This window comes from Neomonachus schauinslandi, chromosome X (genome assembly GCF_002201575.2).
Source record: "Neomonachus schauinslandi chromosome X, ASM220157v2, whole genome shotgun sequence".
NCBI lineage: Eukaryota > Metazoa > Chordata > Mammalia > Carnivora > Phocidae > Neomonachus > Neomonachus schauinslandi.
The window spans coordinates 29,805,845-29,829,519 of NC_058419.1; the positions used below are offsets into that span (position 1 = coordinate 29,805,845).

The following is a 23,675-nucleotide window of genomic DNA, read 5'->3' on the forward strand; positions in this document are numbered from 1 at the left end:
ACCCGAGCCAAAGGAAGATGCTCAACCAACCGAGTCACCCAGGTGCCCCTTAATTTATTTTTTTTAAGTAGGCTCCGCGCCTAGCATAGAGCCCAAGGCAGGGCTTGAACTCACGACCCTGAGATCAAGAGTCAGATGCTTAACCAACTGAACCACCCAGTTGCCCCCAAGAGGCATTTTAAAATAAAGCAAAGAAATAAAGAAAAATGCCTCATTGCTCTAGTTCTTACCTAAATTGTCCTAAATCTGCACTTGTACAGTCTTTCAACCCTATGTCTTGTTTTTATGGTGTTTCTTTCTTGTATCATTTGACTTTATGTGCTATTGAGGCAGACATTTCTAAGCAGAGGTATAAGATGATTAGTTCCTTCTGCAGCACAGTATGTCACAGAAGTGACAAAGTCCATTTTAGAAGAGTTTCAGGAATAACTAATAATGTTTTTAAAGTTCTAAGGCATTGAAAGGAACATATTCTCTTTTTTTCCCCCAAACTTCCCAGTGTCCTTATTTCCCACAGCTAATTGCTCTCTGCAAGCACTTAGAAAATCTATACAAAGAATGCACATGTCGGCTGCCTGGGTGGCTCAGTTGGTTAAGAATGCACATGTCTATGGCAGTCCTGTCAGCCTGGATGTGATTTCTTTTAAGATTTTATTTACCCATTTGACAGAGAGAGAGAGAGAGAGAGAGCACGAGCAGGGGGAGCAGCAGAGGCAGAGGGAGAAGCAGGCTCCCCGCTAAGCAGGGAGCCCGATGTGGGGCTCGATCCCAGGACCCTGGGATCATGACCTGAACCGAAGGCAGACGCTTAACTGACTGAGCCACCCAGGCGCCCCTGGATGTAATTTCTTAAGGAAGGGACCCCTGCATTCCTGAACATTGTCTCCCTCTTTGAGCTCAAAGTAGGTGCTCAGGGAAACATGCAGAGAAGGACAGCCCCAGCCCCTCCCAAAAGGGAACACGCAGTGGAGGAACGGCTGGCTCTGAAAAAGTCCGAAAGAAGATGTGCACGACAGAGCTGTGCAGGATACGGCATGATTGTTGAACCTGATCCAAGTAGTCTTGGATTTTGATCAAAATCGGAAGAAAAAGAGCTTTAACAGAAGAGTGTACCCATGTCATAGCAGTTTCTGGGCCAAGCTCGGCAGTGAAGGCAGGTGCTTCTTGAGCTATATGCAGGTACACTGCAGGGCCTGTCGGAAAGACTACTTTGGAAGCCAGATCATGGATGCCCAAGTTCACTGCCTCAACTGCCCCAAACCAAAGTGCCCTTTAGTGACCACCTGGAGTCAGGTAACCGCTTACCTGTCTGGAAGCTCACTTCCCAATTCCATTTCCCCACAGGAACCTGCTTCTCGAGAATGTCATTTAAACGGCTCACCAGGACATTCCCAGGCTTGGAGCCAGGCCTTAATCTGTTCTCTATCCAGTAAGAATGCTGCTTGTGTCTCACTTTAGGGTTAAGCAGATCGAAACCCACCTCTGCTGACCCTGAAATCAGTAGTCCTCGGCAGGGCAAGTGCTATTTTGTAATGCTGGCCATTTACCTTGTAAACCTGCTAAAATCCCATCATCCTTGGGAATGTTCTAGCCTTTCTTTTTGCGAGCTTGGTGTCTGCGGCCCACATCCTCTAGATGGGTTAATTTGGTTATTTATAGCATGTAAGCAAAGGACAGCCACACATGGTTGGCTCTTGAAGTGAGAAGGTTTTACACATTGAAACACCTAAATTGGCCCAGAATCTGAAGGATTTCCTTGTGTTATAGCATCCAGGGTAGAACTGGATGGGAAAACATCCAACTTGTCGTGTGTGTTCTGCTTCCTCCCAGGTGAAGGAACCAGTGCAAGAGGAATCATTTGCATATTATGACCACATTCTCCTCCAGTCCTCCTTGGACCTGATGGGGGTGTGGCGACTTGCTCCCGTCCAGGCAGGCAGCTGTGACGGAAGAGCCAAGCTCCACCTTGGGAAAGTGTGTTCGCCACGGTTATGCCTTCTGTACTCTGTGCCGACCGACCTCCCTTCCTGTCCCTCCATATAAGACGACCGTCCTATGCCGGGATGTGTGAACTTGACAAACCAGAATAAAATGTCTCTTCATTTTAATGCTAATTTCAACAGATATTTAGGCTCTAGGCACTGTTTTGGGTTCTGGGAATAAATTGTCAAACAAAAGACACAAAAACCTCCAACTGCATGGAGCTTGCTTCTACTGGTAGGGACAAGGGCGGTAAGCCAAGTAAATAAGGGTACGATGAGGTGACAAGAGCTAAAGGGAAAAAATGGAGCAGCGACATGGTGTAAAATGTTTCCAGAAGGGTAAGAGATGAAATTTCAGTGAGGGTGGGCAGTAAAGACCCCCTGGTGAATTGGTTTTGAGTGTAGGCCAGAAGAAAGAGAACAAGCCTTTACAGATATCTGGGGGCGGGGGGAGGAGGGAGGCGGCGGCGGCAAGGCTTTCCAGGCAGAAGGAAGAGCTAGGTAATTTCCACCCCCGAGCACAGCATGTAGATCATGAGTGACAAATGAAGAACCCTATAAGCCACCTCTATGTTGTTTCCATGGCACATATCTGTGATCAGTCAATGAGTGCTTTCCCACAGTCCCCAGATCTAGGCTCAGAATCCTCCCCAACACAGCACGTATGAATTTGTCATTGCTGCAGTAACAAATGACCACAAACATCATCACTTAACACAAATTTCTCATCTCCTGGCTCTGTAGGTCAGCAGTCTAGGTAATATGTAGCTTTGCTGGATCCTGTTTACAGTGTGACAGGACTGAAATCAAGGTGTGAGCAGGGCTGTATTTCTTTCTGGAGGCTTTGCGGATGAATTCACTACCAAGCTCATTCAGGTTTTTAGCTAAATTCGGTTCCTTGTAGTTTGGGGACCGAGGACCTCATTTCCTCGTTGTCTGTCAGCTGGGAGGCAGTTTTTGCTTCTAGAAACTTCCTTCTCATGCTTTCTGTGTGGCCTTCCTTCCTCAACAGCTGATGGAGTCCCTCTCACAATCTGAATCTCTCCAACTGTTCCTTTTGCCTCAAGTCTGTTGCCTCTAGCCAGGTGAAGTTCTCTGCTTTTATGTGTGATTAGATTTGCCCCACCCACCTAACCCAGGAGAATCTCCCTATGTTAAGGTCCATAACCTTAATTATATCTGCCAAGTCCTTTTATTTATTTATTTGACAGAGAGAACGCAGCAGAGGAAGAGGGAGAAGCAGACTCCCTGCTGTGCAGGGAGCCCGACGAGGGACTCGATCCCAGGACCCCAGGATCATGACCTGAGCCGAAGGCAGATGCCCAACCGACTGGGCCACCCAGGCACCCAAGTCCTTTTTTTTTTTTTTTTAAGATTTTATTTATTTATTTGAGAGAGAGCATGAGCGGGGCGGGGGTAGGGGCAGAGGGAGAGGGAGAGAGAATCTCAAGCAGACTCCCCACTGAGCACGGATCCCAATGCAGGGCTCCATCCCAGGACCCCAAGATCACAACCTGAGCTGAAGTCAGACGCTTAAACGACTGAGCCACCCAGGTGCCTCTGCCAAGTCCTTTTTTAGTATATAATGTAACATATTCACAGGATGTAGGGATTTGGGCATGGACACCTCTGGTGAACTATTCCATTTACCCCATGACAATCCGGAGAGCTATCATTAGCAAGCATAGGAAGAGGGGATGAAACTTGCTTGCCATCCCTGATCCAGATAATGACAGGGAAATTCAAGCCTTTCACATCCACACATCTAGACTTTGGCTCAGCCCATTGCAACCTGTGTTAGTTTTCTATTGCCATGTTAACAAATTAATCAGAAACTTAGCGGCTTAAACCAACAGAAAGTTATTATATCATAGTTTGTTGGTGTCAGGAGTCTGGGCATAGCTTCACTAGGCCCCCTGTTCAGGGTCTCACAGCCTGTAATCCAGGTATCAGTCAGGCCATGTTTTTATCTGGAGCCTTGACTAGGGAAGCATCCACTCCCAAACTCATTTGGGTTGTTGGCAGAATTCATTTCCTTGTGGTTTTAGGACTGAGGTCCCTATTTGCTAGCTGCCTATCTGCCAAAGGCCACTCTCAGCTTCTAGAAGCTGCCTGAAATTCTTTGCCGTGGGGCCCTGACCATAGGCAATCTCACATGATTTTAGCTTATTTTCTCAGAGCCGGCTAGGGGAGTCTCTCTCTCCAGTCTGCTAACACATAGTCTTATATAAGGTAACATAATCACGGCAGTGACATCCCATCACCCTTGCCCTATTCTGTCAGTGAGAAGCAAATCACAGGTCCCACTCACACTCAAGGTGGGGATGATACCGTGTATGAACAGAGGGGCCACCATAGGGTCTATCCATAACAGTCAGTTTGATGACTTCTTTAGAAAACTCTGGGTTTTTGCGAAGACTTCTTCCTTGGGGGGGCGCTTGGGGGACTCAGTCGGTGAAGCATCTGCCTTCGGCTCAGGTCATGATCCCAGGGTCCTGCGATTGAGCCCCACATCAGGCTCCCTGCTCAGCGAAGAGCCTGCTTCTCCCTCTCCCTCTGCCTGCCGCTCCCCCTGCTTGTGTGCTTGCTCTCTCTGTCAAAGACTTCTTACTTGGAAAATGAAAATTGCCACTAAATAAATTATTTTATTATTTTATTTATTTATTTGACAGAGAGAAAGGGAACACGAGCAGGGGGAGTGGGAGAGGGAGAAGCAGGCTCTCCGCTGAGCAGGGAGCCCGATGTGAGGCTCAATCCCAGGACCCTGGGATCATGACCTGAGCCGAAAGCAGACACCCAACCAACTGAGCCACCCAGGTGCCCCTAAATAAAATTTTTGTACCCAAAGTGTGTGAGGGCTTCACTTTTCAAAGTACTTTCATAACTGTTAATTTCACATTGATTGTTCTGAACATCACACCCATTCAAAGTGCAAACACACACACACTTCTAATTTTGTTCTCAGACCTGCTTATCCTGGGATACAGCACCCCTGATGTGGGGCTTTGGAAATGTAGACATTTTTCTACTAACCTGAGTAGGTAAATCTTTTGCTGCATAAAAGACGGATCTTAACATTTACAATAGACATATAATGATGTTTGCTTTAGATTTTATTGTCCCTTGTGTTTGTGACTAAACTGAACCTAGTGATAAGTCCCTAATTACCTAACTGGGGAAATTCTCATTATATTTAATCATTTCATGACATGCCTCAGATATGACCTGAGCTGAAGGCAGACGCTTAGCCGACTGAACCACCCAGGTAGGTGTCCAGGAACTCTGATCCCTTAACAAGAAATAGTATCTTGAAACCAACATCTTGGCAGAAATAAATTATTTTAGAACATGTCAGTACTCATATTTATTTTTTAAAGTTCTTTTTTAAATCTCTATACCCAACGTGGGCTCAAACTCACAACCTGGAGATCAAGAGTTGCATGCTCTTTTAACTCGGGCAGCCAGGAGCCCCAGTATTCCCATTTTATTTTATTTATTTATTTATTTATTTATTTATTTATTATTTATTTGACAGAGAGAGAGAGACAACTAGAGAAGGAACACAAGCAGGGGGCAATGGGAGAGGGAGAAGCAGGCTTCCCGCCCAGCAGGGAGCCCGATGTGGGGCTCGATCCCAGGAGCCTGGGACCATGACCTGAGCTGAAGGCAGATGCTTAATGACTGAGCCACCCAGGCGCTCCACAAATCATTTTTTTTAAAGATTTTATTTATTTGACAGAGAGAGACACAGAGAGAGAGGGAACACAAGCAGGGGGAGTGGGAGAGGGAGAAGCAGGCTTCCTGCCGAGCAGAGAGCCCGATGTGGGGCTGGATCCCAGGACCCTGGGATCATGACCTGAGCCGAAGGCAGACGCTTAACGACTGAGCCACCCAGGCGCCCCTAGTATTCCCATTTTATTTTATTTTATTTTATTTTATTTTTTTTTTAAAGATTTTTTTTTTTTATTTATTTGACAGAGAGAGACACAGCGAGAGAGGGAACACAAGCAGGGGGAGTGGGAGAGGGAGAAGCAGGCTTCCCGCCGAGCAGGGAGCCCGATGCGGGGCTCCATCCCAGGACCCGGGGATCATGACCTGAGCCGAAGGCAGACGCTTAACGACTGAGCCACCCAGGTGCCCCCTTAGTATTCCCATTTTAAAGGTATGTATTGTGAAACCAAATCACAGAGTGACCCCTACAGCACCACAGTTGTAACAGCATTATTCTTCATTTACTCAAGCTTCTCGTTTCTTTGGTCATGTGTTCTAAATCTATGATTTAGAGTAGTTGAAATAAATAAAATACCTAATCTATGTGGCATGTGGCCGATCTTGAAGGTACTAGATATCATTAATCCTGTTTCTTAAATTACAGTCCGCTCCCATTTTAAGGCTGATACCTGGAGAAAATAGCTTAAGATAATTTAAAAAGCTTTCTGTATGTAGCTTATTTTGGTAGGAATTATGATCTGGCCCATGTTACATCTCATTCCTGGGACAGAGAAGTGAGGATAGGACAACATCTCTTGTTCTTTAAACATCTTATCTATACTACTGTAATTATTCCCAGCCTACAGATGACAAAACTGAGCGTTAGAGAGGTAAGTGACTTGCCCAAGGTCCCTGTGCCTGCAAGTGACAGAGCTGAATCTTCACCTCATGTCTGCCTGACATCAAGTTCCTGCTCTGAACTGCCATGCTGTGTTGACACTGGATAAATTAACAGGTGTGTATAGAGCCTCTCCAATATTACCTCTTAGGGGGCGGGGGCAATATAAGAGAGTTTGAGCCAACAAGCCCTGCCGTGAAGTACTGGAAGTCCAGTGTGGGGGATAGCATACATTTTAGGTAGTATAATAGGAAGCCAGTGTTTTGGCAACTCCAAAGTAATATTCTACAAAAGGAAAGTTCCAGAACCGACTAAGGGTGTTTTGGCAACTTCAAAGTAATGTTCTACAAAAGGAGAGTTCCAGAACCGACTGAAACAGTGGTGCCTGGGTAGCTTAGTTGGTTGAGCATCTGCCTTTGGCACAAGTCCTGATCCCAGCGTCCTGGGATCGAGTTCCCCATTGGGGAAGCCTTGCTGAGCAGGGAGCCTGATTCTCCCTCTCCCTCTGCCACTCTCCTGCTTGTGTTCTCTCTCTCTCTCTGTCAAATAAATAAATAAAACCTTAAAAAAAAAAGAAACAGACTGAGACAATACAAAGAATAGGAAGAGAAATGGGCACTTAATAGGGTTATGGTGGGGTTTTTTTTTTTTAAGATTTTATTTATTTATTTGTCAGAGAGAGAGCACAAGCAGGGGGACTTGATCCCAGGACCCTGGGATCATGACCTGAGCCGAAGACAGATGCTTCACCAACTGAGCCACCCAGGCGCCCCAGGTTATGGTGGTTTGAGAGAGTTTATCCTCTCTTAAATTGACTAATATCCCCGACCCCACTGGGTACACCAAGTATCATTTGTGTGATGTTGCCCTCATTGTCATCTTTCCTCCTCGAGCCAGAGGAGTTGCCTGATCTGAGAAGGGCTGTTCTGAATAACTTTCAGGCCAGCTTACTCACAGCAAAGCTGGATTCACATCAATGTAGTAGAGTGGAGAAGAAACAAAGCTATGCAGAGGAGTCATCAGGAAAGGAGAGACGGTAGGACTTCAGAAAAAGAAGTGAAAATGCTCTCTTTTGTCCAGGTGTAAAAAAATGCACCATGTTGTATGATCTTCCTGGTTGTTCTAAGGTACCTATGTTCTTGACAGCATCTGGGAAGATTATATTAAAATGGAGTTAACCCTCCTGGCTGCTCAAGATATGGAAATAAAATGGTTTTCCCTCATCTTTTAAGGAGTACACAAAGTGTAAACTTGCCAAAAGTTAAAAGCTCTATTTTCTCACTCTTTCCATAAAGAAGGTATAAGAATGTGGCTCTCAGTCCTACTACTTAAGACATTTTTGTACATATTCTGATATAATATAAATTGAAGAAATTATAAGATTTAGAAACTGAATACAAGAAAATATTAATTATTGTAACATACTCCAGACTCTAAAAGTCAAATACTCAATATTGATTTCTTCCTTCCAGGTCTTACTTAAGCTAGGGGGTCTAGGGTTAAACTTGAAGTCCCTTCTCTCTTCAAGCAACACCACATTTCAAGATATCAAATCAAAACTATCTCTGTTGGGGGGCGCCTGGGTGGCTCCGTTATCTGACTTGGGCTCACGTCATGATCTCCAGGTCCTGGGATCAAGCCCCATGTCGGGCTCCCTGCTTAGCTCAGAGTCGGCTTGCCCTTTGCCTTCTGCTTCCCCCCACCCCGCTCATGCATACACATGCACATGCTCTCTCTCTCAAATAAATAAATAAACTCTTTTAAAGATTTTGTTTTAATTTTTATTTTTATTTATTTGCGAGAGAGAGAATGAGAGACAGAGAGCACGAGAGGGGGGAGGGTCAGAGGGAGAAGCAGGCTCCCCGCCGAGCAGAGAGCCCGATGCGGGACTCGATCCCGGGACTCCAGGATCATGACCTGAGCCGAAGGCAGTCGCCTAACCAACTGAGCCACCCAGGCGCCCTAAATAAATAAACTCTTAAAAAAAAAAACAAAACTGTGTTAGAATCCTCTGGGAGTACTCTTTACAACTGGAATGGAAAGGTGGAAGCCTTATTAAAATTGTGCTATGGATTGTTTTATGCTTTTCTCTCAAGATCAGATTCCATTGCCTCCATATTAATCACATTCCTTCCATTTTTAATTCCTGCCTAATTCTCCTGGAGACATGGGTTTACTCTGGCCGGTTAGAAGGACCAGGACATTTTGAGCTTCTGCTTTGCATGTACTTTGTTTTCTCAGGTTCACTTACATTGCTAATTTTAACACCAGGAATCATTTGTGGGTCACCTGATATGTATCAATAACGGAGTCCATTGATTTTGAGCCGAATATAGCATCTAGATGGATGTATAGGCTCAGGAGAATGACACAGAAGCCCTGTCCCTTTCCTGAATGATCTAGTTTACATTTCAAGGTGACTTCTTTTAAAGATTTTATTTATTTATTTGACAGAGAGAGACACAGCGAGAGAGGGAACACAAGCAGGGGGAGTGGGGGAGGGAGAAGCAGACGAGCAGGGATCCCGATGCAGGACTCGATCCCGGGACTCCAGGATCATGACCTGAGCCAAGGGCAGATGCTTAACGACTGAGCCACCCAGGTGCCCCTTCAAGGTGACTTCCATTTACTACTGCCCTATCACCCAGCTAGTCCTTTATCTGGTCCTACTTTCATTGAGTAAGGACAATTTTAATGTAAACTCCAGCACCCTAGGTTGATGGAGGAGGTGTGCTGAAATGAAAGAACACTTAACACCTCCCATGCTGAACCAGAATTTTTTTTAATTTTTTTTTTTAAAGATTCATTTATTTATTTGAGAGAGAGAGAGAAGGGGAGAACTCGTGTGCTCAGGGGGAGGGGCAGAAGGAGAGGGAGAGAGAGAATCTCAAGCAGACTCCGCACTGAGCTTAGAGCCAGATGTGGGCTCCATCGCACAACACTGAGATTATGACCTGAGCCAAATTAAAGAGTCAGATGCTTAACCGACTGAGCCACCCAGGCAGCCTTGAACCAGAATTTTTTAATAAACTGCCCTTTGGGGCGCCTGGGTGGCTCAGTCGGTTAAGCGTCTGCTTTCCACTCAGGTCATGATTCCCGGGTCCTGGGATCGAGCCCTCCATCAGCTACCTGATGACTTTTTCCCTAACTGGTCTTGGGAAATTGAAGAACTAATGTATTATTTCAATGGTAAATAAGAATTTTTGGCTGAGTACACTATGGTTTCTACACACTAGCTTCAACTATTTATCTGTAGTTACTATAGTTTAACTAGTTGCCCAGTGCTAAGTAATCTATACTAAATCTATGACCATAAGAGATAAGAATCAGGATTATGAGAAATGGTTTTTCAAACAAATTTCCTGGTATCTTTAGCTATCCCTAGTAAACTAGTTACCTAGGTACAACAGTTATTTATTGTGTTAAATAAATAAATAATGGCAAAAAAAATCTGAGACAAAAAAAAAAAGATCCAGTTTGAATCTAGGGTTCTACTAGTTCAATTGTTAAATCCTCCAAATCTGTTACCCACCTACAGATACAGATGATAATGCTCAACAGCAACTGCTCAGTAACATACCTTTAATTGAATATTTGTATATTTTACATTAACAAATGTATTAAAATTAATAACAAAAGGGGCGCCTGGGTGGCTCAGTCGGTTAAGCGACTGCCTTCGGCTCAGGTCATGATCCTGGAGTCCCAGGATTGAGTCCCGCATCGGGCTCCCTGCTCGGCAGGGAGTCTGCTTCTCCCTCTGACCCTCCCCCGTCTCATGCTCTCTCTCTCTATCTCATTCTCTCTCTCAAATAAATAAATAAAATCTTAAAAAAAATTAATAACAAAAGTAAAAACAAAAAGCAACAACAAAAAACCTTGTGCTGAAAGAAGCCAGACACAAGAGAACATATATTACATTACTGTTTTTATGGGAAATTTCCACAAAAGATAAACCTACAGAGATAGATAAAAGATTAATGGTAGCCTGAGGTGGCAGGGGTAGGGGGTGTGGGGTACAGAGTTTTACAGTTAGTGGATACAAGGGAATTTATTGGGGTAATGGAGATGTTATGAAACTGATTTACTGTGATGGTTATACAACTTGTAAATTTACTTTAAAAAAATCATTGAATTCTATACTTGCAATGGGTGAATTTTATGATATATAAAATGTGATTCATTGAAGTTACATATTAAAATGTATTTATTCTGCATTAAAGATGCATTTCTTTTTTTTTTTTTTTTAGATTTTATTTATTTATTTGACAGAGAGAGAGACAGTGAGAGAGGGAACACAAGCAGGGGGCAGTGGGAGAGGGAGAAGCAGGCTCCCCGCGGAGCAGAGAGCCTGATGTGGGGCTCGATCCCAGGACCCTGGGATCATGACCTGAGCCGAAGGCAGACGCTCAACGACTGAGCCACCCAGGCGCCCCTAAAGATGCATTTCTAAAAGTTAAAAAAAATAATGGCAAGAATAAACAACAGCAAGAATGATTGACTGGATGGATAGATAAATAAATATAAATAAAATAGTAAGAATTGGGGTGCTTGGGTGGCACAGTCAGTTGAGTGACTGACTCTTGGTTCTGTTCAGGTCATGACCTCAGGGTGGTGAGATCGAGCCCCACATTGGGCTCTGTGCTTGTTGTGGAGTCTGCTTGAGATTCTCTCTCCCTCTGCCCCTCTCGCTCCCGCTCTCTCTCTAAAATAAATCAATCAATCTTTAAAAAAAGAGTAAGTATTAGGGGCGCCTGGGTGGCTCAGTTGCTGAGCGTCTGCCTTCAGCTCAGGTCATGATCCCAGGGTCCTGGGATCGAGCCCCGCATCGGGCTCCCTGCTCCGCGGGAAGCCTGCTTCTCCCTCTCCCACTCCCCCTGCTTGTGTTCCTGCTCTCGCTGTCTCTGTCTCTGTCAAATAAATAAATAAATATTTTAAAAAAATAAAATAGTAAGAATTAATATATACTAATGATAAGAATGTTTTTTCAACTTCCTGCTTCAATTATTCTTCTCCGTATATATCTAGCTATCTCTTAGTAAATAGTTTCTACTATTATCAATAATACTAACTCAATATCATCAAAAGAAATAAAAGTTGGATTTGAGAATAATGCCTTGATTAACTTCCCGGTCTCAAATATTTATTCTGGCTATTTTTACTTAGCTCTATTTAACTAATTACCTAGGTACCACTACATAACCATACTACTCACTCATTATTCCACTGGTAATAAGAATTTAAATTTGAAGAAAATGTTTTTTAGGTTATTGGCTTCTACCAATTTTTCTACTTCTCTCCACTTATTTCTATATATAACTAGTTCCCTTGATAACCTGGTTATCTGTAGTAGTAACTCATTATCCCAAAGAGAAATAAGAAGAAAGAGTTGAGTAGAATATGTTTTCAACTTGCTGGATTCAAATAATTATTTTAATCATCACAAACTATAGTTTACTCATTCCCCAGGTGTCATGAGTTATCAAAGTACTGATGCATTATGCCAACAAGAAATGTGATTAGAGTTGAGAATGCTTTTTTAAAAAAGATTTTATTTATTTATTTGACAGAGAGAGACACAGCGAGAGAGGGAACACAAGGAGGGGGAGAGGGAGAGGGAGAAGCAGGCTTCCCACCGAGCAGAGAGCCCGATGTGGGACTCGATCCCAGGACCCTGGGATCATGACCTGAGGCAAAGGCAAATGCTTAACGACTGAGCCACCCAGGTGCCCCATAATTTAATATAATTTTTTTAAAGTACACTCTACCCTCAACATGGGGCTCAAACTCATGACCCCGAGATCAAGAATCACATGCTCTACCAACTGAGCCAGCCAGGTGCCCCCAATTTTTTGGTTTTAAATATTTTCTCTGGTAATTTCCCATTAACTTTATCACCCACCTAGGTACCACTATAGATATTTGATCTAGAGTACACATTCATTTTTTCGTTAAGTATGGATTTAGAATTGTTATGAAGTATGTTTTTTCTAGCTTCTGGGCTTCTCTCAGTTTTTCTAGTTATCTTTAGTTGTCTCCAGTTTGGTAGTTACCTAGGTACAACTAGTTACATAGAACTAACTGATTATGCTAACAAGAAAGAAGTTAGTTATAACAAGAACGTGTTTTCACGGGTGCCTGGGTGGCTCAGATGGTTAAGCATCTAACTTTGGCTCAGGTCATGATCCCAGGGTCCTGGGATCAAGCCTCACATGGGGCTTCCTGCTCAGCGGGGAGCCTGCTTCTCCCTCTGCCTCTCTCTCTCTCTGTCTCTTATGAATAAATAAATAAAATCTTAAAAAAAAAAAAAAGAATGTTGGGCGCCTGGGTGGCTCAGATGGTTAAGCGTCTGCCTTCGGCTCAGGTCATGATCCCAGGGTCCTGGGATCGAGTCCCGCATCGGGCTTCCCACTCCTTGGGAGCCTGCTTCTCCCTCTGTTTCTCTCTGTCTCTCATGAATAAATAAATAAAATCTTAAAAAAAAAAAAAAAAAGAATGTGTTTTCACTCATTGGCTTCATCTACATATCTCTCTCTAGTTATGTCCAATTAACTAGTTTCCTGGGTACAAGTAGTGATCTGTAGTACTAACTCATTATTCACACTCTAGATAAGAATGTAGTTTTGAGAAGAATTATAATCAAATTCTTGGATTCAACCACTTTTCTTCAGTATCCTGGTTTTGACTCATTATTCGGAATATCATCATTTATCCCTAGGTTACAAAAGATTAAGTTACCACTAGATATATAGGGCATTAACATGTAAAGAGAATTCAGAGTTGCAAAGAACTTGATTTTTAGCTGCCTGCCTTCAACTAGTTATTCTTACTATCTCTGGTTGTCTCTAATTAAATATTTACAAAAGTAAAATGGAAATCTGCAGGAGTAATTTATTTTTCCAAGAAGAGAATTTGTAGGTGGTAAGGTTGTGTTTTTCACATCCACAGATTTAACTAGTTATTCTTTTTTAAAAAGATTTATTTATTTATTTATTGAGAGAGAGAGCAAGAGCGGGGGGAGGGGCAGAGAGAGAGGGAGAGAGAGAGAATCCTCAAGCACACTCCCTGCTGATCAGGGAGCCCGATGCAGGGCTCAATCCCAGGACCCTGAGATCACGACCTGAGCCAAAATCAAGAGTCAGCCGCTTAACTGACTGAGCCACCCAGGCATCCCTTAACTAGTTATTCTTATCTCTAGAGAGCCATAGTTTACACTATATAGTTATATACCACGAATTATTACTAGCAATAACTCATTCTTCCTTTAAAAAAAGATTTTAGAGATGAGATGTATGTGTTTTTCAGCATTTGGGATTCAAGAAGTTTTCCAGTTATCTCTAGTTATCTCTAGTTAAATTTTATCCACCATTCCACGCCTTACTCACTTATTTACTATTTACCTAACTTTCCAATATCTTATTTCAAGAAGAAATAAGTTGCACTTCAGAAGAATCTGCTTTTCAGCATCCTGATTTCAATTACTTTTCTAGTTTTTTTCCAGTTGTCTTTAGATAAACAATTATCCAATTACCACTAATTATATTACTAACGCATTTCAGTGAGAAAAGAGAAATTGAGAAATATCTGTTTTTCAGCTCCCTGCCTTCATGTCATCGTTCAGATACTATATATTCTCTATATAAACCAAACACGAGAAATCTAGCTAATTATAGTACTACTTCCACATTCTAAAAAGATATGAAAATTTAGATGTGAGAAGAATGTTTTCTTTCTTTTTTTTTAAGAATGTTTTCTTTCAACATCACAATATACCAGTGCATCTTGTTATATCTAGATATCTCTGATAAAATAGATCCCTAGGTATGATTAATTTCTTATTGGACTAATGCACTAATTCAACAAAAAAGAATTCAGATGTGAGGATAATTTGTTTTCCATTTCCTGGTCTCATGTCACGATCACCTTATTATCTCTGCTTAACTTGTTACCTAGATACCATTAACTATTTCTTATTAACTCATTATTCAAACGAGATAAGAAGCTAGTGTTGAGAAGAGGGATTTCATAATTTCCTGGATTCGCCAAGTTCCTTAGTCACCTCTAGTTAACTCTAGTAAAGTAGCTGCTTAAGCATTACTAGTTATTTCCAGTACTAATATTTTATTCCAACAGGAAATATGAATTTCGGTTCAGAAGATGATGTTTTTCTGGCTTGGTGACTTCAATTTATATTATACAAATGAGCCAAAAATAGCCTCAGTCTATTGGCCCCTAGGTTGTGTTATTTCTTCACTGCAGGCTGAGAGCCATTACCTCAAAAGCCTGCTGGAGCCAAACTCAAATTTTTACACACCCAATTGCTTTAAACCTATCTGAAATAACCATGATCATATATATTTTTAAAATAAGCTCTACCCCCAACATGGGGCTCAAACTCATTACCCTCATAACAAGAGTCACTCACTCTACTCACTGAGCCAGCCAGGCACCCCCCATAACCACATTTTTAGCTATTTATAACCTGGCTGCTTTACATACTCCATGAAATTGGGCCCAACCTGTAGATAAAATAAGCCCTGGGCCATAAAGACCACAACTGCTGCCCTTTGGTGCTTTTTGACCCGGACACTCTCCAATGTGCTGCTAAATAGCCTCGCCTCGACTCAGAAGTCCCTCTCCGCTGACTCCTTTCTCGTAGGGGGACCTAGAGGAGTTAGCTTGCCTTCCCCCCGACAGTCCCCTTCCAAATGGTGGCAACTACAAGCCTCGTCAGCACACAAAACTGTCAAAGCCTCACCCACGTAAATCTTGTGTATCCTGCTGCCATCTTGTGGTCATATAGTTTTCTTTCGTCAGCGCAGAAATCTCTTGAACATTTATAACTCATTTTTTCTGGTTTACCTAGATCCCAATGGATGCTACACAATTAACTCATTTTTATTTTTTTAAGTTTATTTATTTTTAGTAATCTCTACACCCAACGTGGGGCTCTAACTCACGACCCTGAGATCAAGCGTTCCGTGCTCTTCTGACTGAGCCAGCCAGGTGCCCCCAATTAACTCATTTTTAGAACGAGGAATAAGAATTTAGACATGAGGGGCTCCTGGCTGGCTCAGTCGGTGGAGCATCTAGCTGACTCTTGATCCCGGGGTCGTGAGTTCAAGCCCCATGTTGGGTGTGGAACCTACTTAAAAAAAAAAAAAGAATTTAGACATGAAATGATTGTGGTTTTTATTTTTCTTTAAGATTTTATTTATTTATTTGACAGAGCACACAAGCAGGTGGAGTGGGAGAGGGAGAAGCAGGCTCCCTGCAGAGCAGGGAGCCCAATGCGGGACTCGATCCCAGGACCCTGGCATCATGACCCCAACCGAAGGTAACTGACTGAGCCACCCAGGTGCCCCATTGTGGTTTTTAGACATGAAATGATTGTGGTTTGGACCGGTTATTTTAGTTACCACTAGTTATCTATTGTTAACTAATCATCTAGGTCCCCCTACGTATCTGTGGTACTAACTCATTATTCCAAAAGAAAATAAGAGTTTAGATTCAAGAAGAATATCTTTTTTAGCTTCCTGACACACTAGCTATTTCTAGATATCTCCTGTAAACTAGTTACCTATGAACCACTATTCATCTCAGATTTATGAATTCTTTCAATATGAAATATAAAGTTAGAAAAACAAGAAATATAAAGTTAGAGTAAGAAGGAAATATTTTCCAATTCAAGGCTTCAACTCCTTATACTAATATTCTTCAGGTAATTAGTTACCTAAGTACCATTATGCATCTGCATTATTAACTCATTAATCCATCATGAGAAAAAAAAAGGAATTTAAAGTTCAGAAGAGGGACGCCTGGGTGGCTCAGTTGGTTGAGTGTCTGCCTTTGGTTTGGATCATGATTCCAGGGTCCTGGGATTTAGCCCCACATCGGGCTCCCTGCTCAGCAGGGAGTCTGCTTCTCCCTCTCCCTCTGCTGCTCCCCTTGCTTGTGCATGCTCTCTCTCAAATAAATAAAATCTTTTAAAAAAAGAATTAATACTAATATTATTTTATTGTTATAAAATACAGACAAAGCAAATTTAGCATCTTAACCATTTTTATGGGTACAGTTTGGTGACATTAAGTGCATTCACATTGTTGTCCAACCATCACCACCATCCATCTCCAGAACTTTTTCATCTTCTCAAACTGAAACTCCATACCCATTAAACAATAGCTCCCCAGGACCACTTCTCCTAGCCCCTCGGAACTATCATTCTATTTTCTTTCTTTCTTTTTTTTTGTTGTTGTTTTTTGAAGATTTTATTTTTAAGTAATCTGTACATCTAACACGGGGCTCAAACTCACAACCCCAAGATCAAGAGTTCCATGCCCCACTGACTGAGCCAGCCAGGTGCCCTTACCATTCTACTTTCTGTTTCTTTCTTTTTAAAGATTTTATTTATTTGAGAGAGAGAGCGCAAGCACAAGCAAGGAGGGCAGAGGGAGAAGCAGACTCCCCACTGAGTGGGGAGCCTGATGTGGGGCTCGATCCCGGGACTCTGGGGTCATGACCTGAGCCAAAGGCAGATGCCCAACTGACTGAGCCACCCAGGTGCCACCCTACTTTCTGTTTCTATAAATTGAACTACTCCAGGTATCACAGATAAATGGAATCATACAATATTTGTCTTTTTGTGTCTAGCTTATTTCACTTAGCTTGATGCCTTCAAGGTTCATCCATGTTGTAGCATGTGTCAGAATTTCATTCCTTTTTAAGGCTGAATAATATTTTATTGTATGTATATACTACATTTTATTTACCCATTCCTCCATCAGTGGACATTTGGGTTGTTTCCATCTTTTGGCTATTGTGAATAATGCTGCTCTGAACATGGGTGTACAAGTATCTGTTTAAGTCCCTGCTCTCAGGTTTTTGGGCTGTATACCCAGAAGTGGAATTGCTGGATCATACGGTTATTCTGACTAAATTTTTGAGGAACTGTCATACCATTTTCTACAGTGACTACACCATTTACATCCCTACCAGTAACACAGAGGCTTCCAATTTCTCCACATCCTTACCAACACTTCTTGTTTTCTGTTTTGTTGGTAATAGCCATCCTGCTAGGTGTGAAATGGTATCAAGCGATTTCATTTCCACAGCCTCTCCCTAACTAATCCAGCCTCCTCACGCTGGCTCTTGCTAGATTCTGCAGGCCTCCCCCTCTCCTGGCTAGATAGCCTGTGATCAGTTTTGGCTTGGGATCAATTATAACATGAGAGAGCTACAGTGGTTAGGATCGTGGTGTGCGTTAGCCTGGCTAGAACATCCATTACAACTTGGGTGATGTGGTCTCTCACATTGGAGATTTCCACGATTTATTCCATATCTTAATGACTGAGCCACCCAGGCACCCCTAAAATTTTGTTTTAAGTTTGTTTCTTTAAGTAATCTCTATATCCAACATGGGGCTTGAACTCATGACCCCGAGATCAAGAGTCGCTTATTCCTCCAACTGAGGCAGCCAGGCACCCCAGCAATTTGAATTTAGATTTGAAAAAAAAAAGTGTTTTCTAGGTTCTGGATGTCTACAAGTTTTTCTTCCTTATCTCTGCTTATTTCTAGGTATCTAGTGCCCTAGGGAAACTCAGTTAACTGTAGTATTACCTGTTTGTTTCAACGAGAAATAAGAAGGTAGAGGTGAGAAGAATATGGTTTTCAGCTTCCTGGATTCAACTAATTATTCCACTTAGTACAGTCATTTTTAGTTCACTCATTCCTTAAGAATCCTGAATTATCTATGATATTAACTCATTATGCCATCAAAAAATACGATTTCAGAGTTCAGAAGAATGAGTTTTGGCTTCCTGGCTTATGCTCGTCAATATACTAAGTTTTCTCTAGATATCTAGTTTTTTTAGGTATCAGCACTTATCTAGAGTTTTAAGGCAAAATTCGAACAAGGAATAAAAACCCAGTATTATAAGACTGGTTTTAGCTTGCAGGTTTCAAATACTTCTTTTAATTACCTCATGTTTAGGGGCGCCTGGGTGGCTCAGATGGTTAAGCGTCTGCCTTCGGCTCGGGTCATGATCTCAGGGTCCTGGGATCGAGTCCCGCATCGGGCTCTCTGCTTAGCAGGGAGCCTGCTTCTCCTCTGCCTGACACTCCCCCTGCTTGTGCTCTCCGTCTCTCTCTCTGGCAAATAAATAAATAAAATCTTAAAAAAAAATTATTAATTACCTCATGTTTATTCTAGAGAACTAATGAAACAGGTGTTACTGGAGATATATGCTACTAACTCGTTTTTTTAGAAGAGATGAGAAGTTGGATTGGTGAAGAATGATTTTTTTTTTTTTAATTAAGCTCTACGTCCAACGTGGGGCTTGAACTCACGACCCTGAGATCAGGAGTTGCATGCTTGGGGCACATGGGTGGCTCAGTTGGTTAAGCATCTGACTTTGGCTCAGGTCATGATCTCGGGGTCCTGGGATGGAGCCCTGTGTCGGTCTCCCCACTCAGTGGGGAGTCTGCTTGTCCCTCTTCCTCTCCCTCCGCCGCCCCCCTCCGCCGCTCTGTCTCTGAGAGAGAGCACCAGCGGGGGGGGGGGAGCAGACTCCCTGCTGAGCAGGGAGCCCAATGCAGGACTCCATCCTAGGACCCTAGGATCATGACCTGAGCCGAAGGCAGACTCTTAACCGACTGAACCATCCAGGCACCCAATAAATAAAATCTTAAAAATGAAACCAGGGATGGGGCGCCTGGGTGGCTCAGTCGTTAAGTGTCTGCCATCTCAGGTCATGATCCCAGGGTCCTGGGATCGAGCCCCACTTCAGGCTCCCTGCTCTGTGGGAAGCCTGCTTCTCCCTCTCCCACTCTTCCTGCTTGTGTTCCTGCTCTCGCTATCTCTCTGTCAAATAAATAAATAAAATCTTAAAAAAAAAAAAAAAAAGAAACCAGGGTTGAGTTGAAACCAGGATGCTGAAGAAAAGTGGTTTAATTCTGGAAGGTACTAATTCATTAGTTAAACAAGGAAAGAGAATTTTGAATTGAAAGATGATCCTATCTCTGATTCTCTCTCATTAACATCTCTGATGATCTCTCATTAACTACAAAAGTACAATAATAGCATATGGCATAATAGCAAATGTTACGGAGCACATCCCTTGTGTGAGGAATGGTATTCAGAGATACGTTCCAATCCCAGCTGGAACATTTCCCGAGTGAGTGACTTTAAGCAGGTTATTTAATGTCTCTGTGACCCAATAACATCACCTGTAAAGTGAAGATAATAGCAGCTCTAAGTCCATAGGGTTGTTAAGAGAATTAAATGTGTTAATACAAATAAATCACTTAGCCCATTACCTGGAACACAGTCAGAACCAGCTAAGTGTGAGCTATTGCTTTTAACTCAATTAATCCTCACAACAACTCTTTGAGGTAGGTACTATTATTACTCAATTTTACAGACGAGGAAAATGAGGCATAGGAAGAAAAAGCAACTCACCACTTAGCTAGCTAGCAAAAGCAAAGTAAAGCTGGTATACAGATGCCAACAGTCTGACTCCAAGGGTCTCTGCCCTCATAAATTTGGTACAGCAAACCCACAATTCTTGCCTATTTTTACTTAGATGAGGCTCAATTAGGTATGTAAGGTTACCAGGAAGTCGATCAACTTAACTGAAAGTTTTAAGTAAATACTACCTTGCCTGATGCCTAGATAGGCAACGCTCTCCAAAGGGGCACATAAATGACTGAAGTTTAGAAAGCACTGGAATAAATCGTGGGAATCTCAAATGTGAGAGACCACATCACTCAAGTTGTAATGGATGTTCTAGCCAGGCTAACGCACACCACGATCCTAACCACTGTAGCTCTCTCATGTTATAATTGATCCCAAGCCAAAACTGATCACAGGCTATCTAGCCAGGAGAGGGGGAGGCCTGCAGAATCTAGCAAGAGCCAGCGTGAGGAGGCTGGATTAGTTAGGGAGAGGCTGTGGGAATGAAATCCCTTGACAGATTTTTCAAAGTGAATTCAACCACTTGCTATTACCAAGTAACTGGTTTTCTACTCACCCTCCGGGAACAAAAGGCACTGAGAATGTATCCTTATTTGTCATGCACAGTAGGTGATAATTATTATTAATTATAATAATAAGGTGAGGTGAATAAGCCCCCCCCCCACTTTTAGGGACCTATGAAAATGGTTTATTTTATTAAATGGGTCTGATGACAATGGTGCTTGTGAAGGTAAAAGTAGGATAAATCATGTGCATTGTCAAACATGGGGCTCATTATTAGAAGCTATTCTCAATACTCAGGATACTAACATGTTCCCACCTGCAAAACGTTTCTTTGGGGGGAGGAATCTAAATTAAATTTATTAATAGGAGAGCTTGATGGTGTTTAATTCCAGAGACCAGAGCTCTGATTGCTGGGGCTTGATGAAAAGTAAAGAGAAATCATAGGAACACAATTAAAAACATGACTTTTGGGGCGCCTGGGTGGCTCAGTCGTTAAGCGTCTGCCTTCGGCTCAGGTCATGATCCCAGGGTCCTGGGATCGAGCCCCACATCGGGCTCCCTGCTCTGCAGGAAGCCTGCTTCTACCTCTCCCACTCCCCCTGCTTGTGTTCCCTCTCTCACTGTGTCTCTCTCTGTCAAATAAATAAATAAATAAAATCTTTAAAAAAAAAAACATGACTTTTATCATCCTCGAAATTCTATGAATTCTTTACCCATCCTTGAGAAATGGGTAAAATTAAAAACCATCAAAAGAATTGCACTTCTTAAAAATTGGATTGTATGAATGGAAGGTATTTATGAGAAGTCGATGACTCTGGATCTTATCATCCAAAAGGACAGCACTGAATAGTTAATATGTTTCCTGAGGGACTAGGATGCTGCCGTCTTTCTGACATGGATCATTACGTGACTGCTGATCTTTCACCAGGGTGTAAGTTAGCTTTCCTTCGCACCAGGTTCAGCAAGTTATTGGGCACTGGGTATATACATATATGCTTTTTTCCAACTATAGCCAGAGGGAAGTAGCTGGGCGCGCGGGGGCTGTCATTTAGCGGTATTCAACACTAAGCAAAACATCTCTTTAAGGGAGAAACAGAGCCCTCAATATGCCCTGGCTCTTTTTTATTTGATATTTATCAGTGGAGAGCAAGAGCTCTGGAAGATAGTTCTAGACAAAGGGAGATGGAGGAAGACGAAAAGGAGGAGGGGGAGGAGAATAAAAAAGTGGGAACTAACCCAAGTCCCCAGCACCCACCCAGCACAGAAACACGTGCGCTTTTGCCAAGGACCTGCGGTGGGAGGCGCGGTAGCGGAGCTCAGCATGCAGAGGTTGATAAGCCCTACAGTCGCGTCCAGCACGTGCAGCGTAAGCATTCTTGGATGCACAAAACAGTGAGCGGGGTTCTACACTTGTACTCTTGATGTGAATTCCTTATTACAAATCTGGAGTATTTGTTCCTTTCGCAAGAGAGGGGTTTGGGTTTCTTAGAGCGTGCATCCGAGCACCTACAGTGCTCTGCAAACCCATCCTCAAGCCTCCGCTCCCGAGCGCCCCGGGGAGCGTGATGGGCTCCGCTTTCAGCGCGTTCTGGCAAAAACCCAGAGCAAGCAGCCCCCAAGCTAATCGTTTCGTCAGGATCACTAGCCCGGCTCGTGGACTCTGGGTGCGAACGGAACCCAACCAGAGTCCCATCCATTAGTTACCGACTTGCCGGAGGGGAGAGTCGTGCTCAGAGCCCACACGGCGAGGGGGATACCGTCGCTCCGGTGCCGGGGCTGCCAGGGGCCCCGCGCCTTCTCCAGCCCCATCTCTGCGGCTCTCGCCCTGGAGGGGCTTAGGGCGACAGCCCCGCACCGACCCGCGTGCAGCGAGGGCAGGCGGTGAGACGTTCTCCCAACTCGTCTCCCAGGGCTCGGGGGAGTGGTGGGAAGTTTCATTCCCCACCCCTTCCCCGCCCCCGGCGGGCTGCCACCACCCACCAAAGCCCCCTCCCCAAGGCGGTGCCCCGCGGGAGTCGGGAGGAGTCGGCTAAGCGGCGAGTTAGAAACACCACCCCCACCGGCGCGCCCGCGCGCGCCCCCTACCGGCAGCACCCTTCCGGCAAACGCTCCGCCTACTTCGTGGCCACGCCCCGGCCGCGTGCTCGCCCCGGCAAGTCCCGCCCACCACACGCCCGGCTGTTGAAGTAATGAGGGTCGACGGCATCCAAGTCGGAACGTACCGACGTTGAAGCGGAGGGTCGACGCGCCGTAATCCGGGCCCCGCACAGAAACAGGACCGGACCGGGAAGTCGCCGCGAGCCGCCGCGCAGTCTGTGGAGGCGCTGTGGACATGGAGCCTCCGCCCGAGAGCAGCCAAGAAGGCCCCGCTTACCACAGCCTGGGAGTCGTTGAGCTTCGAGGAGAACCGTCGGGTGAGTGCCCGAACCAGGGCGCGGGTTTGGCGAAGTCTAGGAAATGGCCTCTCCCCGAGGGAGGCGAGTGGACGGGACGCTGCAGCGGCGCGGCCGACGTCGCTGCTCTCAGGTCGCCGTCCCACGCACCCTGGGCTGCAACGCCCTGCTCTCTCTTTTCTTTTCCAGATACGAAGCCTGCCGTGGTCTCCGAAACGGGAGGAGACGTCGAGAAGGAGCTCTGGGCCGGACTTGAGCAGGGAGCCGCGGCGGGAGGAGAAGAAAGCCACGGTGGCGCGGGAGCTGGCGGCCCCGTGGACGCCGAGAACCAGAAGGGCGGCGGCGGCGGGGAGGAGCCCCAGGACAGGCAGCAATACCTCCACCGCAGCACGTTCATCCCGTTGCAGCTGAAGGAGCTGGAGAGCGTTTTCCAACGCTCTCAATACCCCGACGTGTTCGCGCGGTGAGTGCCTTGCTCTGGGGGCGCCCCGATCTCTAGGACCCTCGGGCTCGGGCGCTGCCAGCTGGCCGGGACGCCTTGGGCTCTCTCCCAGGTCTCTCTCCCTCCCCTCCAGAGCCAAAGCTGCCTAGGGGGGCTCGAGCTCCGTCCAAGGTGGGGGCGATGCCTGATGGGCATCAAAGTAAATATTTTCATGCAGTGCATAAACGAATCGTCAGGAAACTCGGACCGGGTTTTTGTAAATAACGTTCTATTGGAT

The 23,675-nt window shown here is 44.3% G+C and overlaps 1 pseudogene; it reads left to right on the forward strand.

Annotated features, from left to right (window-relative positions):
- Positions 1 to 839: 839 nt before the first annotated feature.
- LOC110579941 lies at positions 840 to 23,423 on the forward strand (annotated as a pseudogene).
- The last annotated feature ends 252 nt before the right edge of the window (positions 23,424 to 23,675 follow it).